This window comes from Rhamphochromis longiceps, linkage group LG8 (genome assembly GCF_057381845.1).
Source record: "Rhamphochromis longiceps isolate RC_006_pf linkage group LG8, R_longiceps_female_GT1.1, whole genome shotgun sequence".
Taxonomy (NCBI): Eukaryota; Metazoa; Chordata; class Actinopteri; order Cichliformes; family Cichlidae; genus Rhamphochromis; species Rhamphochromis longiceps.
In genome coordinates, this window is record NC_140564.1 from 14,137,297 (window position 1) to 14,156,480 (window position 19,184).

The 19,184-nt window shown below is 40.5% G+C and overlaps 1 protein-coding gene across 1 annotated transcript in view; it reads left to right on the plus strand.

Annotated features, from left to right (window-relative positions):
• The window catches only part of snx29 (sorting nexin 29), a 147,880-nt gene that overhangs the window by 31,939 nt on the left and 96,757 nt on the right, over positions 1-19,184 (plus strand). The gene's annotated exons all lie outside the window — the stretch shown is intronic.

Genomic DNA, 19,184 nt, shown 5'->3' on the forward strand with positions numbered 1-19,184 from the left:
GCATCTTTTCCCTATTAAATTCATGTTTTATGATGTTTTTCTTAACAGTAACCCTTCTAATAATGCACTACAGCGTCTACGCTACACTATCACCAACACGAAACCTGAGCCTAGATGAATATTATCTTTATTTTGAGGAAAATTCAATTTGTATTAAAATGTGGGTCTTTTTAATTATTTATATCAGTGATAAAACATGTCAGCATCCGCACTATAAAGTCCAATGACCAGATGGACAGTTAGGCCCAACGATACACGGAAAGGTCAAAGTTTGTGTGTGAGCAATGATGTAATCATGGGTGATAAATCAGCCATAGTGTGCCTCAGCACCTTGAATAAAACATAAAAAGGCTTAACTTTGCATTATATTTAATTAACATTGAGGCTATCATATGACTTTTAAAACTGGAGGTTATTAACTAGTTAAAGGTCGTCTGTCCTTAGCAATAATAAACTGTTTGATTCATGAATATGTTGAATCTGCCTTTTATTCTGTGAACTGTAGACACTTGAAACTGGAAAAAAAAGGGTGGCCTTCAGACTAAAACGTGTGGCCTTCCACCGAAAGCAACACATTTCAAAGGGGCAGCTTTTACTTTGAAGGTGAACTTTGTCCTTTTGTTTGTGTCAGAGTTTCATTGCAGGTTTGCAAACTCCTCCATGCAAACTATGGGCGACCATGGAAACCTGCTAGCAGCCAAAGAAATTGCAAAGAGGTTTTTGGCGCTGCACCGTATACCTCTTTGAAACCAATTTGACTTCGCATTAGCAAGGAACCACCAGCACCCGCTCGCCATCCAGTCACAAAATAAACACAGACTGAGGCAATCATTGTATATTGCATATTTAAACTTTGGACTATACAATTTTTGTGCAAATTGGAGCAGTAAATATTCTAAAATATTTGACTCAGGTCTCTAAAATAAAATATATGAACATGTTTAACAACATTATTTTCTAAGTTATATTCTCTCCGGTCCGCTCACAGTCCAAAGACATGCACTTAGTGGGGGTAGGTTAATTGGAAAATTGCCCATAGGTGTGAATGCAGGAGTGAATGTGAGTACGAATGGTTGTCTGAGTCTATGTGTTAGCCCTGTGATGGACTGGTGACTTGCTCAGGGTGTGCACCGCCTCTCGCCATATGACATCTGGAATAGGCTCCAGCCCCCCGCGACCCTGATAAAGGAAGTGGAAGCGAATGGGATACACTGATATTTTTTGTGTGTTTCAACTTGTCATATTTGTTCAATCCAGCATGACATTTAAATAAAAATGGCATCTTTTCATTTTTGTGACTAATCCCACGATAGTGTTCTACATGCTTTTGTTTACTGTAGTGTATAATTCTGCTATTTATCATGTAGAAATTGTCACTAGTTGCCTGTTTTTAGTTAGCTTGTACTCAAATATGGGACTTTGTGGGCATGCTGGCCTTTTAGTTTTATTTTAAGTTATGAGTACTCAGGCAGATACATTTTTGATTTGTCTGTTCCAAATTACAGAGCCCGTTTCATTTTTAAGGTACGAAACAGCAGCGAAAATTTTCAGGCTTTTATCTCTGATAGTCTTTGAGATATTCATGTTCAAACATTGCCTCAGATTTCAGTGTGTGAATAAAATGCCTGAAAGTCGGTCGATAAATCACTTAAAAGAAATGGATCTTGAAAACTATTTGAAATATGAAGCTAAAATTTCACAGCACTCGTGTTCAGGCTTTGCACCATAAGTTTTTCATCTAATGTTCTAAATATTGGCTGGTTTTGGATGGAATGACCCCTGCATGAAACTGCATTTAGTTTTTCTTGTCATGCAGTTTTAATCTCAATTGCAATAATAAAAAAAAAAATCTGATGGTTTTTAAAAACTCGTTTTATATTAATTACCAAAAAGATGCTTCTATTCAGAAGAATTGAACTGATGATCACTGAGAGTCTGCGGTTGTTAAGCAGGCACAGACCTGTGCGAGTTCGGCCTACAACAGAGTCATGTTTAAAACATCACAACAGTTCACATTTCATCTTTCTGGTTCCTGCAATTACTGTGTTCAGCCTGTGAAACACGGCCGCCTGAGCGGCTGACACTGGAGACCATGGCGGGGAGGAACCGTACGATGAGAGATGATTGGAAAGAGCAATGGTGATTTTCTCACGCGTGTGCGTTATCAGGAAATAGCCCTCACCCGCTGCAGTTTCTCAATCAAAAATTTCCTCCTCACTTTGTGGCTTCCTCTTGTTTCTTTTGCACTCTTCTTGTTTTGCCGCCACTCATTACCTTACCTGCTCGTGTTGACTTTTCAGTTTCTTGTCGTTTGTACCATTTCTCTCTCCTCTCCACCCATCCACACTCCCGCTCGCTCCATTCACACCACCGTCGTCCCGACAGGCATAGTAATTCCCCCTCCGCAGCGGCGTCTAAATGATTTCATCCTCCCTTGCCTCTGTCTTCTCCTGCTAATGATGCGCCTCGTTCCATCGTGCTTTGATGTCGACTACCAGAGCCTGCCGTTGTGTGTTGGGAATGAAGGAGGCAAAATAACGTGCGAGGAGTTTAAGGGGAGCAGAAAATCACGGCTGCTGGGGGGGTTTCAATTGATACACAAGCACCCCCTTTTTTATGAGCTGTCAGCATGTTTCCCCCTGATCAGTGTGCTGCGTTTTTGAAACCCCTCCTGTCTAATGATAGCGAAGCAGACTTGATCTCTCAAATGCTCCTCAGGCGCTGTCAGACCCACTGACATCCCACAAAAGATGGTTTTCCTTTCCTTCTGTTTCAGAGAAGCGATAATTGTTGTTTCCATGTGTGATGCTGTGTGTCCCTGTTTGTTTGGGGGGATATCCCCACACCACTTATACTTGGATATGAAGGGGCAGTGCGATTTTATTACAGAGTGTTGATTGCAAATCATTTCACATGCATGAATGCTGTTTGAATATATGCATATGTTGCATAAGTGGTAGATATACTAGACATACTTGTGCACAAGAGAAAAAGCTCCTGTTTTAATTCATCACTGACTTATGTTATGTTGGGTTTACTTCCTGCTTTCATTTCATTCCCACTTTTTTGTAAGGATAGTCTGACCTTTCTCCTTGTTTTTCCCTTTGCTTCAGTGTTTTGTGGTGGAAGTAGAGCTGGGCGATATAACGATATGTATCGCGATATAACTTTTACTCGATAGAGAAATTAAGCTATCGCGATAGACCTCGCAGCGTCACGTTGCGTGACTTGTTACGTACAGCACAAGTGCCAAGCCGCACGTGTGTTTGTTTGGGAAGCAGCCAGCGGGTAATGGAGCCAGCGCGTAATGGAGGAAATGAGTGTGCCGACTAGAAAAATCAACCGAGCGTGACCGAAGAGAAAACAGATGATGGTTCCAATGCCGGAGAGATTGTCGAACGGAAGAGCCATAGAAGTTCCGTAGTGTGAAGGTATTTCGGCTATTTCAAGTCTGACAAAAAACAGAGTAGCTGCACTGTAAATTGTGCCGAAAGCAAGTCTGGAAATACAATAAACTGGTGCATGCGTCACACTGTGCGCCACGTTATTGTTTCGGTGAAATGAATTTCTACAATAGTGTTACTGTTAATTCTACTCTCTGCAGTGTTTAAATGCTTACATATACACACAGTTACTGTCCCTCCACACATACGACTCGGTTCTGCTTCTATGCCCCAGCTTTGTTTACTTTTTCCCACCGAGGCTTCTAGACTTCTGATTGGCCAACATTTCTGCACGGTTAGGAATCTAGCGCCACCTGCTGCTTTGGCATGTTCATAGCAGCGTTTTCCTTCATTTCTCCCTTTATGTGTGGACGGGATTATTTTTTAAAACGGAAAATCTCCGTTTTCAACAATACCCGTGTACGTGTGGACGTAGCCTCAGTCTCTGACTGGAAGCGCTAATTCGTCATTCGGCTTTTGTCAGACTAAAGTAACTGTTAAAACTGTTTGAAAAGCTCAGCTATACAACAAGGAGAGATTGAGAATTTCCTTTTAGTTCTCAGTTTATTTGATATTGACAAAAGTTAGTCAGTTTTGTCTGTTCTTCTGTAAAACAAACTAAGATTTATTTTTAGAATTAATATTTTGTTTCTAAGTGGAATTGACAATTTAGTCTGTTTCGTTTGTTCTATTTTGAAACTTAAACGCTTTAGCGGCTGCCTTTCTTTTGTAGTTTGCAATATTTGCCTTTATTTATCTGAAAAAGTCTCATGTTCCTTAAGTACATCTACCCTGTTGAACTTATTATGGGAAATAAATATTTAAATAAAAACAAGCTGCTGATTATTTCACATTTTACTTGTGAGCAACGGCACATTTAAATCTTACAAATATAGTTATTTGGCTTATATCGTGATAGATATCGTTATCGCCTGAAATGAAAAAAACATATCGTGATATGAATAAATCTCATATCGCCCAGCTCTAGGTGGAAGTTTTCCTTTGGTTAGTTTTTGTCATTCTGTGGACGTTACTTGCAGGATTTGGGGCTTGATGAGGTTCACTTCTGGTTTATCCCTGGATTTTTTTAGTGTCAAGAACATGGTTTACTACTAACATTATCGGGTTCATCACCATTTGTAGTGATGCTGAACCTCTCTAACATGTGTCAAAGAGGTTGTGTTTCCGTAACAGCTCTATAAATGTATAAAAATACAGTCTAATGACCAATCACTACCATTCATTCCTGGAAGTTCTCCTAGTGAACGAACATTTGAGGTCTAAATCTATTTCTCGCGGGCGTTACGCAGGTGAGGGAAAAGAGGGGGGAAAAAACCCTTTCCCTGACAAGCATCAATGAGAGATTTAGATTCTCAGCGGAGAATCTAAATCTCTCAGTGATTTTCAAATAATATATTTACAGTAGTGAGATTGAAAGCTAGTTTTTGCTTTGGCTTTAAGACATTTGTAAGATATGCAAAAACCCCAAATTCATTCTTTCAGTTTTAGCGTCACCCTCTTGAATCACTGTAACGTATCTGAATCTGACCTGCGTGAATATAGAGATCCAAAATGAAAGGGAAAGGGATTAGTCAGATTGGATCTGAATAGAGTCAGGGATAAAAGGACCTGCTTGAAAGTGAAGCCAACCAAACGGAGAGATGCCGCTGGCGACGGTTATGATGCCATACACACTTTAAGCTAAGGGAAAGTATATTCGGATCCTCTGAGGGTAATCTAATACCCAGACCAATACAGTGGGGCGCTACACAACCCCATTAAACTGACCCAATTACAATCTATTTGTTTGTGGCCTTACTTGGGGAATGTGATGCATCTAGGTTACTCAGAACTGATTTGACTCGAGCATATCTAGTTTGGTTTTGAGTACATTTGTTCTGAATTTCTGTGCTACAGGCACCAAGCAGTGCAGTGACCTGCGTCGTGGAACATATCAGGATCAGAATCATTTTATTGTCATTGTGGCAAACGCACAACAAAATGCCAAAAATACTGTAATGCACACTGACATATCTCATAAACTATTGTCAAGCTAGTCTTTATTAAAGCATGTGGCTCTTCTCTCCAACTATACAGGTGACTTCAAAAAGAAAGCTCTGGTGGTGGCAGTCTGTTCTTAACTGTAGTGAGCGGGTGAAAAATAGTGAGTTAATGCTGGCACTGTGATGGATTGCTGTGGTGTGAAGTCACATGATGAAATCAGGGGCTTGACTGAATTACTAAAACTTTACATTTCCCGGAACATGGATGCTTTCTCACTTGACGTGCGATATTGTTTCATTGTCCCAGGTGGAGGTTTTATGGCTGGTCGACTCGCTGATGTTTGACTGACTCCTTTACCTGAGGGAACGGCCTCTCCGAGGGGGGCAGTAAATGAATCTGGGCAGATGTGGGGATTCTGGGAGTTTCAGCACCACTAAGATAACTGATGGTCCCCTGTGGGCCGGTGAAACTGGCTGATTTCATTTATTAAGGAAAAAAAGCTATTCAAGCCTACCTGGCTCTATGTGGGAAAAATAATTGCCAGTTAAACCTAATAACTGGCTGTACCACCTTTGGCAGCAAGAACTGGAATTTTGACCCACTCTTCTTTGAAGATTTTTTTTAAAATTCAGCCACACTGGAGGGTTTTTGAGCCATTCTAAGGTCGCGCTGAAGCATCATACTTGTCTGCTTATCTCATTGTCTTTCTGCATAACTCAAGTGTGCTTAAGCTTTAGGACATGAACCGATATCCAGATATTCTTCTTCAGGATTTCCTGGTAGAAATCATGGAACTGCTATGTTAGGTTTATGCCGGACATATTGGGACTTATAAACGTGAAGGGGTTACCTTCTTTAGCTCTCTTTAAGCCAGCTCTTTTCTGATTGGCTGGCTAGTCTTAACAGTTGGTAGGTGAAGCTTGGTGCAAGAGGTGTGTCTTCAAGATTATTGAACCCTGACAAACCATCCTACTTTGGCAAAACGTCCCACCGTAAGTAGTTTATGCACATTTCTGCTGTCACAGAGAAATTCCAGCACAAATTTAAGTAGGTATGACGGTTTGCCGCTTAACTTTGCCCATCAGAGTATGTTTCTAGCTCATATTCTCAAAGGTAGGACGGTTTGGCACTTAATTTTACCCGTCAGAGTATGTTTGTAGCCCATATTCTCAAAGGTAGGAGGGTTCGCCAGTTAATTTTGTGTTGTGCGCATGCATAGAAACAACGGGTAGGATGGATTCCCAGAGCACCGACTTGCCGATCTATTTGCAGGTATAGCAGACAATAAATGAAAATTTAAAAAGTAGAGACCAGATGGGAGAACACGCTTTTTATTCATGACAAAGTTTGACATAAGAATATATAGAATACAATAAAATACATATAATCGTATACACATGACAGAAACAAAAGTAAAGCACAATGAGTCCCTTCATGATTCAAAAATATTTACAGCGTGACTCCTACAATCCTCCAGCCCACCTCTGCAACTGCAATATAATGATTCCTACTTTTCTACAGCCCGTTCTGTCCAATCCCCTACACCTCCTCATTTTTGACTTCTTTTTTTTTCTCACTTTTGCATGTCAGCTGTGTTTTCCGTCCACGAATTTTACACGGATGGCATCCCGGCACTTTGATTCATTCTACGTTTTGCCTGTCTCTGCGTACGTGTTTAATTCGCCCATAAATAAACCCACCGTGGACAGCAGCTTATTCATCTCCAATAAGGAAATGGATTACATGGCCATTTAAAACCCAATAAGCTTCCCTTGCTGTGCCTTGCTCCCTTCTCCTTCCTCTGACAGCCAGCAGCCTAATGAGTGAATGAGAGGCATTTGTCACTGCTGCCTGGCCTAATAGGAGTGTGTAACTTATTCATTACACACATAGATCTGCATTCGCTGGCCCTGTGTGTGCTACACTTTGCCCTTGTAGGGCCCCGGGGAGGTCGGTCATCTTGCTGAGAGCTGTCAGCCGTGTGTGTGTGTGCCCTGTGCTTTTGTTTGTCTGCATAAACCTGCCTTCTGTATGCATAAAAGTGTGAAGCCGTGCCAGTACAAACTTTTTGATTTGTGTGTGTGTGTGTTAATATGGAGGTGGACTTTGATTAGTTGTTAACAAATAAGCTGCTGAGTGTGTTTGGGGGGGTTAATGTGTGGAAAGCAGGTCACAGTGACAAGAGGGGAGTCATAATTTGAAAATTTGTGTTTAGCTATGTGTTTTTTGTGCATATGTGTGCACATTTACATAATATACTCTCGTATTTGTGCTAATTGTCTTTTCGAGTATCATATCCCCCCGTGTGAGTGTAGGTGAGACGTGGTGTATACGGACGTTAGTGTGAGGAGACTAAATTAAACTGTGCATTAGCGGCTGTAGGTGGATATGAAACTGTTGTAACTGGTGTGGTTTATGTTATAAAGTTATTTGCGTCCCTGTAGGCCCACCGTAAAAAGCGCAAATGATGAGTCATTCTCTATGTGAATTGAACTTAATTGTGCCCACACGTACAGCCGGAGCTTCAGATCATCAGAAGAGAAGCCAGGCAGCAGCTCGCATTGTTTAGCCTTTTAGGTCTTCATCCAACAGCTTGGGCATGTTTACTGTCTCAGAGGTGTGAGGGACTTTCAGCAGAGGGTGGTCTGTTTGTATGTGTGTATATGACAATGGATTTAACACACTGCTTATTTACCTGGCACGAGAGAGGTGACATTGCGTATTGTTTGTCACAGGTGGGGCCAGGTGGTCAACGTCGGAGTGAGTGCGGCACCTTTGTGCGCGCGCGTATAGATTTATGCGTCGGCAGCGTCATATCTCGCAGGCGATTCCATGTGGGCGCAGCAGGGGTGTGTGACAGATTTCATCACCTGGACGGATCGGTGTTAATGAACATTTTAATCATCTCGCGGAGTGCCAGAGCCTGCTGGGTGTCATCATCCGCCTTTCCCAAAGATAAATATGGAAGGGCGCTGCTGAAGTGGGAAAGCACTCCAGCGGGGTGTGGATTCCCATCGGAGACGTTTTTTGGCTTTCAGGCAACCAAATCGAAGCGTTTGTTGGAGCGTTTGCCATTTTGTTGCAAGATTTGATAACCCAAACATTTCTGTGTTTGGTTGTGTTCGCTGCAAGCTGTTAAAATGTCACAAAACAAATAGATAAACATGATTTTCACACACCAGTTAAATGTTATTCGGCTGTTCTGAGCAGTTCCCAAATTCTTTTAAAAAAATGCATGAAACCACAGCCTTCTAGCTTTTAGTGGGGAAAAAAATGTTTTTACACTTAACTCAGACTCAGGTGAGGAATGAAAATATGTACTCAGGTACTTTCATTGCTAGCTCTAATAGTCATTTTTTGATTGTTGTACTGTTGTGTTACATTACTAAATTGTTGGGTTCTCATATAGTGCTTTTCTACTCATTCTAAGCACTCAAAGTGCCTTATACAGCTTGCCTCATTCACACCGATTCATACAAGAATCATGCTTTTAAGTGCTTTCTAGCATTTAAACACACTTATACTGATGGATACATTGGAGAGCAACTTGGGGTTATATTTGACTGCAGCAGCCAGAGATTAAACCACCAGCCTTCCGATTAGTAGCTGACCTACAACAGCTAAGTGCTGCTCAGTGTTCAGTACAGTTTCTACACACATGCATTCACACCAAGATGCTGCACATGGACAGCAAGAGCACGCGGCATGTTTGAGGAGTCACAGAACTAAATATAAATACAGGAACATTAAGAATAAGTGGGTAAACAAAATGGTCAGTGATAACCACCAAGGTTCAACAACCCAAGAAAAGAGCAGCGCCTTAAAGAAGATGACCTGCTCACTGCTTGTCAGTGTTTTTGATTGACAGCTGCTCGGTTATGGCAAAAATCATACGACCGAGGAGATGACAGTTATTTTATTCGACTGATCGTCCATTTTTTCCGCTAAAAAATCTGTTAGAGCTTTTGTTTCTTTTCATAAATTTTGTTGATTTTGTTGACCACCATCATCTCTGGTGGAGAAAAACTGAGCAGCTAAGGAGAGGCTGCAGACACTGCTGCAGAGCCAAGCGATCCCCAGACCTTGAAGCACAAAACAAAATGAGAGCGTCGTTACAAAAATGACTGAAGAACAAGAATACGTTTGTCTTGATTATCTTATATTGTTTTAACAGTCACTGAAAGCCATATTTTTAATTGAATTAAAAAAGAAAATTCCCAGCCCAGAGGAAGAGTAAGAACATTTCTCAGCGGTACCTGAGTTTGAAAATTTAAAAAGAAAAACATACATTTCAACTTTCAGAGATCACTGTTTTCCTGCATCACATAAAGCACCCCACATACATGTAAAATAAAGAACTTTAAGTTCTTATGAGCTTTATTTAAAATCCCAATAACACTGCGCACTGAGATTGTTTCATAAATATTGCACATTTGCTGCTCTCAGAGAGTCTTTAAATGTTACCCAAAATAGCTCTATTCTGTAAATCTACATGGAAGCTGAGATTTTGTACTTGTTTCAACTATCAAATCACCTTCAGAAAGGATCGGGAATGAGCTTACTGAGGGATTTTCAGTCTTTCAGGCAACTGAGGCATTGTGTGGAAAATTTGAGAGCAACTCAATTTAAGGAGGACAGTTCTGATATTTGGTTCAATCCTCTCGAAGCTTTGTAATGGAGTGAGGCGCCGTCTCTGAGACTGGATTAAGTTGAGAGAGAGAGAGAGTGGGTATGGGGTGTGAATAGAGACGAGTCAGAGGGAGTTGGAAGGCTTTAAGCGAGACATCTGGAGATTCATCGCCTCTCTTACCTCATGGTCTCTCATCATGTATCTTGCTATCTTTCAACCACATCGGCTTACTTGTATGTGAAGCTGCAAGGAGTCTCCTTTCCTGCAACGATGCACTGGCAAACTCATCTGCTCGTAACAGATTACATCTGTTACGAGCTCGTCCGCCTGCGTGCCTTTCAGCCCGTGCATGACCTGGTGCTCTATTAGCCACTCATTTACCGTGTGACTGCCCGTGCTGACAATAACCCAGTGCCGACTTACTTTAACATGCTGCCTGGTGTCAGGAGCGAAACAGTCTGGGCAGCTGCGAGCAGATGTTGGGTACAGACATGTATCCCATTTGTTATGTCCGCTGCTGTTTTACTCGCATGTTTTTGCCTCGCCAGTGTCTGACGGTGCTGTGATGTAGCGTGACAATCAGGTTTGTGCATCACAAAGCACAGGAGGAAAGTTTTGAAGTTAAGCGCGTGTTTGTGTTTTGAATGACAGACGGAGAGTTTGAGGTTGAGTGACTGTGGACTTGTTTAAAGGGGGTGGTTTTTAATTACTACAGCTGTATGTCGGATACCAGCGGCAGTTCCGCCGATTTCACACCTCCCACAGTTGCTGCAGTGCACTCTGGGTAGGAGGTGGAGGCTTACAAGCATACTTTAGTAGCAATAACAACATTGGCTCAGTTCATCAGTGCCCTGCGACAGCCAGCCTACGTGGTTTCCCACACATGGAGCTGATAATGAAATTGTTGGAGCATCTGTCACTTGTGTCCTTTCTCTTTTTATTTTTGTCCTTCATGTCCATGAGCATTTTGAACATTTCAGTTTTTACATTTCCTGTTATTAAAACTGCTCCGTCTGTGGCAAATAATTGAATTAAACACTCTGCAGGTTAAGTTTAAAAGGCACCTGCTGCTAGTAGCATAGTAATAGTATGCAGATCGAGTGTTTTAACAGATGCATGAAACTATACATTTTTAGACATAAGTTGTAACGGCCGCTGTTTCTTTGTGAGTATTTATTACACGCCGCGCTGCGGGGAAAAGCCTGTTCTAACGTTTGAGTCTAAGATTTATTTATTTTTTAGCACCTGGCGGCTCTTTTTTACTTCTCATCCGTAAATAATCTGCTCTTTCACGTGATTCAGTTTATTTTGAAAAGTCTCAACAGGATCTTGAGCTTTATTGTGAAAGGTTTGTGTGGAACATAAACAAGCGGACATGCGATGGTGTTACCGTCGTTGTTGCTAACCACAACGCATAAAAACAGGCGCTTGTCCGACCGTAGTGTGGTTATATTAAATATAAGAGAAAGAGAGAACTTTAAGAAATCAATATAGCCACTACAGTGACCATCAAAACGATGAAAAAAATATTGCCGTAAACAGTTTATTTTGCGACACCACGAAACAAACGATAGCGTAAAATGAAACGATAGATGTTTTTATATCGTCATCCAATATATATCGTTATATTGAACAGCCCTATGCAGCATCAGAAAAATGTAGAACTGTTGTGAACCATAAATGAACTGTACCAGACATTGTAGTATTTAGATAAATTTGTTTGAAGTTTGCAGTAGGTAACCTTGATAGAGAACGTGCACTCCCTGTGCTCCTTATTAAGTTATTTTTTCTTCTGTCTTTTTGTTGTATTTCCACAGTTAATGGCACTGGGTGGAGAATTTCAAGAGCAGCTAAACAACCTCAGATACACATTTGCCTCTGCTTTAACTACAGGTTCTCGTGCTCTGATTAATAACTGGAGTTTATTAATCAGATTAAAAAGCAGTCAGTTTGATTGATTACAGTACATCTTATCTTATGATCAGTTTAATTACAGAGCTGTCAGAACAATTGCCTTACATATTAAATATATGGCTTTTGCTCTGTGACGTTGTACATCAGCTTCTTTCCTTCAAGGCCAATTTTTAAGTAAGGATTGTTTTTTTGGTTTTTTTTGTTTTTTAAGGTCACAGACGTCTTTATTACAGATGAGTCTGCCCAGAACACAGTAAGATCATTCATAGTTATGAGAATAAAATGTTTAGTCACAATAATAAATAAGAAACGCAGGTCATGTTGTTTCTTCATATTTAATCAACAAGACATATTCATCAGTTTTCTGATGATTTGTTTATGAAAATGATGCTCACGTTTAGATAAAACAGATGTGCTTTGGTTTTAAATTAGAGTTGCAGTCTTCACAGACTATTAAATTTATATGCCAACCAAGTAAATTGTTAGCATGAGTGATAAGTTTGCATTTTGTCCACAAGATCATTCATAACGAAAAAGTTAGTGTGTGGCTTTTCTCGGCAGTGCGCGCACACACAGACAGTTTCAGCAATTAATCAGATGTCTAAGTCGTACAATATTTAATATTGTGTTTAATAAATGCTTCCAGCCTCACATGGATGGAGTAAAGCTGCAAAAATTCTATATTTAGGTTTATAATTTAGAGTCGATCGCATTTGTGTTTGAACTACTGCCAGATGTATTTAATGAGACACAAATCATGATAGTCGAGGGTAAAGTTCAGCAGGTTTTAAGTTTTGTTTTGTTTTTATTAACCCACAGTGGTCCAAATGTTTGGATCATTTAAACTCTTTTAATTTACAACCTATTTTTAGTTTATATCCTCTCTAAATCTATATGATAATTAAAATGAAAAGCATAGACTCAGATCAGTGCTTTACTTGCAAATTACTTAAAACAGACTGACCCTAAAAATCAGAGACCATGTTATCTCTACAGAAAGCAAAGTTATAAACACTGATTCATCAAATGAGTTATGAATCCAACCCATTATGTGAACTAAATACTACTAATGAGGAACATTTAAAAATATGATTTTTGCTTTTAATTAAAACTCATTCATGTGTGCATGAAATCAACCAGTCCAGTTAGTGGGAATTACGGCATGCACGGTGTATATGGGTATGATTCAGCAGGCTAATGTCCTTGCTCGCTAGGCGGAGAATTTATGGAAGCCTGTGGAACATCCATGGAAGATGCTTGGAATACTTTTACAAGAGTTTTCCTTTTTCTCTATCAAAGCTTAGTCAGATAAATGGGTCAGAATCCTGTAATCTCTTATTGAGTTCTCTGTAATTTTTCTGTGCTACAAACAGAAGATTTCAGTACTTTTGTTTATATGACAGCTCCAGTTTTCCGTGGTAGATTTTATTGGAGAACAGCGTTCACTGCAGAGTCGCTGTGGGATAATTGCACAGTGACATAGAACATAATTAGAATTAATTGGTGGGCACAAGGAAAAGAATGTCAAGATTGAAAACTAATGTCTTTATAATCCTCCTGGCTTTATCCACTGCCTTACATCTTCCCAGTGAGTACAGAGGGATGAGCAGTTATTCTTTGATAAGTGATATTACAAGATGCTGCAAAGGTCAGCGCTACAGTGCCACCACAAATTTCAGACAACAGAGCAGGTGTAGTCGGTAAGTGTGGAGTCGTGGAGTAAATGCTGCGAAAGTGCACCAAAATAACAGCTACAGAGGAAAACAAGTTGCAGTGCTGCTCACCAGCATCTCTGTGAAAATAATAGTAATAATAATTTAGCTTGGAGTGCCTTTCAAGGAACCCAAGTATGCTGCACAGAACAAAAGAAGCATTCTTCTTGTCTAGTTTCAAATCGAGTCTCCAAACATGTGGGAGTAATCTGTTTTGAGTGATATGTCTCGGCTTGATTATGAGTTTTATTTTTATTTTTTGGAGCACTGCTGGGATTTGGATATGAATATTTAGAGTCTTACACAGATAACTATCCACGCTTGTTTGGAGCCTTTTCATTCGAAACCCCATGGAGCCTTTGAGAAGCCGCAGCAACTCTCTGCTGAATAAGTGCCACCAGCAAACCAGCAAATCTCTATCTCTTTATCGCCGCCTCAGAGCACTTCACCCCCTCCCTTCGCAGCAAATCACCAGTCGTGTGGCTGTTCCTCTGAACTCCCCTCTGTACGTGTGCCTCTGTGTGTGAGAGTGCATGTTTGTCTGGTGTCTGTGCGTTCGGCTTGTTAATGTGCAATGTGATAACAGCCCGGCTCTATAAACAACTTAATCCTGCTTCTTATGTGCCAGCTTTGGTTTTAGATCAACTCATATTTGTTGAGAAGTTTTTCTTTTGGTACTTTAAGCAGCCTGTTTTTCACCCACTCAAGTAATACTATCTTGCCTCGTCCTGTCCGTCTTCTGCCTTTTGGGGGGACTTGTCTGATGAGTCCATGAATCCAGCAACCTACTTCACTTATGCTGTCACATATTTCCTGTTCTGCTAAGAAGTAACAAAAATGTATTGCTGAACAAACACAGTATTGCAGAACACCTATAGTTTTTAGCTAACATTCATTATTTCCTTCTGCAAACCTAGGACTTTCCTGACATTCCCACTCTGGATGCAGATCCAATTGAAATAAATGCAATTAATTTGTGTTTTGCCAAGCATTGCAGTGATTTCTAGTTGTAAAATCCTGAGTGCTCTACTATGAAAAGTCATTTCAGTCTGCAGTCGATTTAAAACTATTCCAATACATCTTACACCTGAACTTACAAGTTTGTAGAAGTTTGCAGCTGAAAAAGAATTTAAGCTTGCAGAGCACAGTTCGTAAACGAATCAAATGTGCTTAGAAATAATATTGAATTCAGTCTTTTGCAGCAGCATGAAAGCAGTATTGACATGACGCGTTTCCTGATGATAGTAGACAGAAGACAGAAGGATGAGCAGAGGCAGAGAGTGGAACAACTCAGGAGATGAGGGATGCTGCAGAGGGTTTTTCATACTAACCACATACTAACAGCCTTCTCATCTTCACTCCACTAGTCTCTTTTGTGTTGGCCAAATACCTTTGCAGAGCATAAGGAGAGGTCTCTAAAGTCCTTAGCTGTGCCTCTCTTTCTTCCTCTGGGGGAAGACACAGGCTTTACCTGTCTTTCAAGCAAGCTGTACCACATCAGAGGCAGAATACTGATGAAGGTGAAATGGTTTGTGGGCTGAGCAGCATATTCTGCAGCAACTCAGAGCAGAAAATCAGGGCAACTTAGCTTCTGCATTTTAATTTATCAGCTGAGGAATGAATACCCCCCCCCCCCAATTATTAAATCTCTACATCTTAGGCACGGGGATACAGTGGTTAGTGGATACCTCACAGGGGTAAGGTCTGGGGTCCAAATGCACCGGAACTTTGACCTGGTTAGGAGTTTGCATGGGTTAGGCTAGCTGGCCGTTCTTTAAAAAAAAAAAAAAAAGCAGTTGTGAATGTGAGCTTTGGATAGCTGTCTCCGTGTTAGCCCTGTGTTAGACTATCCCCCCCCCCCTTTCCCTATAACAGCTAGGATAGGCCGACCCCTCTCCTGACCCCACTTTGCATAAGCGAATGGATGAATGGAAAAATCCCAAGTGCAATCTGAAAACAGCACAAACCTAATAAATCAAATGTTAAAATTTTCTTGTTTTTAAAAAAAAAACCAAATCCATAAAGATGCATCACAAAAACTGGGATGGAGGAAGAAAATGAAGTTCATCAAAAGTCTTTTTTTTTTTTTTTTTATAAAGTGAACAGCCTTGCTTTGATTCTGGGCAGCCAGCATGCAGTATGTGATTCATCAGTTCATGGATCTGAATAGACTACACTGTTGTTTGTCGAGGCTTGTGAATGAGATGGAGATAAATATAATTTCTGTCTTGGCGTGTGCCTGATTGTGATATTAGTTTAGATCAACGGCTTTAGAGATGGGGGGAGTTAAGATTAACTTAATCCTCAGTTTGTTTTTAGCATGACAATGAGGTCCATATATCTTTGGGTTTAAGTATTCAAAATTAAATTGCAATTTTTGCTTTCGCATCATGCTCAGCAGTCACATCTTTCATCATCTGTGGCAGCTTTCACATGCATACAAATGCAAACAGGCCCTTTTTTCAGTGTTATAATTGCATCTCAGATATGCTTGGAGATTGCAGTGATCAAACGATATCCCAGAAGGATATAAATAATGAAATGGAAGCAATGAGCATAGATATTGAAATGGTCTCTGGAGCGCTCAGTCACTCTTTGCTAGGTAAAAAACAAGTATATGTTACTTTACTCATAAAAAGAGCCTTTTAATGACTCTAAATTCTCTGCACCCACACTCTGCCTCTTTTGTATTTAAAACGTGTAGAGAAAGACAACAAGACACTGCAGTGTAATAGGCAGGATGCTTCAGCCTCTGCACATAGCTCTTCACTAATCCTGCCCTCAGAATTGCAGTAAACACCCTCCAACTGTTAAAAAATAGATGACTGCTCAATCCATGTGTGCCTGTTGTCATTGTCTTTGTGTTGATCCGGTTTATAGCTGCGTTTTTGCTCTCATCTTTCTCAGGTATCTTCCTTTTCCATGTTCATCCTGTCTGATCTCTCGGTCTCTTTGAGTTTATTCTTGGTCCCTTTTTACAGTTTACTGCTTTTTTTTGCAGGTTCTTCTTGTGACTTTTTGTGCTTTCTCTTGCCTTCTGTGTTACTTTTCTCACACTCGTTATTGTCTTGATTCCGTTTGCCTGTTCCTTTATTATCTCTCTCTTGGTCTGTGTTTTCTTTTTCACTTTTCTGACTTTTGGGTTGTTGTTTTTTCTTGTTGGCTCTTGTTGGACCTTTGTTAATGGTTTAGCCTCTTTTAGCATCAAAGTACCGTTCTTGCATTGACAGTCCATCTCGGTCTTGTTCGCCCTTGTATTCGTGTGACTGGCGTCTTTCCACACAAAAGATTGGGACGAGCATTGAAGTGGCCCAGCAGGAGAATGGAGTCCCCAGTAGGGCAACTTCAAGAAAGACTGATTCACTGAACTGCCATTTATCATATAAAAAGGATCTGCTGCCCCACCCAAAAGTGCAGAGAAATAACCCTCTCTTTTTTTCAGGGAAAACCCTAACAAACAGGGACTGAACCGCGGGATTCAAGTATACCCATCCCTGCCCGCCTTAGTGGGACAAGTCCAGGCTGCATACCAGTAGCCAGTACTTCTCTACATTAAGCTCTAGCCCAACCTCCTTTTCCATCAGAGACTTGACGCTCTGCTGTAGCCAGATTCATCAGCTGTGGACTGGACCTCAGGGGATCAGGACCTTCGTCCCTGTCACCTCTGAAAAAAAAATTAACTGGAGTTACTTTCCTCATTTTTTTTGTAGAGATCACTTCACCAACATCTTTATGAGTCTGCCCTGAAAGCGAACAAATTAACCAACTCAAAAAAAAAAAGAAATCTGACTTCCAGACTGTAAATCTTCACAAATGAACGAAAAGGTAATCACATCCCCAAAAACACTGCAAAGTCAAGCTGCCAGATTCAGAGGGGAGACACTGAGAAAAAAGTTTTTGTTTTCCTGCCTTGAGTCAAACTATAAGATCGGCATTATTTATATATTCTCGATATGAAGCTGCAGCCAGCCTCCAGTTAGTTTAGCGTAGTTTAGGCTGGAAAAGGTTTTTTTTAAATATATTTTTATTTTTGTTAAACAACCCTTAAGTTTCCCCTCACAAAGAAAAAGTCAGACATTCCATGCTTTAACCTTTTGTGCTTTAATATCTGCGGGCTTGCACAGTGTAATGCTAAAGGGGGGAAATGGTTTCAACATCATAATCAAGATAACTCGCTTAGAGAGGATCCACGTAATGTGAAAGGTTTTTTTTCTTGCTCGAACACAGATTTTTTTGGACTTGCTCCCTTGGTGAATCCCACTGTGCTGCAGCCAACTCAAAGAAATGCTTGTTTTGTAAAAGTCCTTTGGAGTCTGGATCAAAAGCATTTTCATAGCAGCTCAATCTGTGATTGAAATATTTAATACTGGCACGGAGCCTCGTGCGTGGCAGCTTTCTTCACTCACTCTTGTTTCCTCTCTTTTACATTTGGTACCTCCTATTTTCTTTCCTTTGCCATTTCACCGTCTTTTATCTTTACTCTCACTTTTATTCTCATCTAGCTGCTCGTCTTGTTGCATTAGCAATTCACACAAATGCAGAGCAGATGTAGAGATAGAAATAAGAGGCTGAGTATATATAGTGGTGTGAAAGTGTTTGCCCCTTTCTTGATTTCCTTTTTTTTTTTTTTTCCAACTTTTGTCACACTTAAATGTTTCAAAGCATTAAACAAATTTTAATATTAGACAAAGGTGACACAAGTAAACACATAAATGCAGTTTTTAAATGAAGGTGTTTATTATTAAGGGGAAAACAATACAAACGTACTTGGGCCTGTGTGAAAAAGTGATTGGCCCCTAAACCTAATAACTGGTTGGGCCATCCTTGGCAGCAACAACTGAAATCAAGTGTTTGCCATAACTGCCAGTGAGTCTTTTACAGCGCTGTGGAGAAATTTGGCCCACTCATCTTTTTGCAATTGCTGTAATTCATCCCTATTGGATGGTTTTCGAGCATGAACCATCTTTTTAAAGTCATTCCAAAGCACATCTATTGGAATCAGGCCAGGACTTTGACTAGGCCACTCCAAAGTCTTCGTTTTATTTTTCTTAACACATTCAGAGGTGGACTTGCTGGTGTGTTTTGGATCATTGTCCTGCTCCAGAACCAAAGAGCGCTTTAGTTTGAGGTCATGAACTGATGGCCGGACATTCTCCTTCAGGATGTTTTGGTAGACAGCAGAACTCATGGTTCCATTTATGACACTACAGTGGGGCAAAAAAGTATTTAGTCAGCCACCGATTGTGCAAGTTCCCCCACCTAAAATGATGACAGAGGTCAGTAATTTGCACCAGAGGTACACTTCAACTGTGAGAGACAGAATGTGAAAAAAAAATCCATGAATTCACATGGTAGGATTTGTAAAGAATTTATTTGTAAATCAGGGTGGAAAATAAGTATTTGTTCACCTCAAACATGGAAAATCTCTGGCTCTCACAGACCTGTAACGTCTTCTGTAAGAAGCTTTTCTGTCCCCCACTC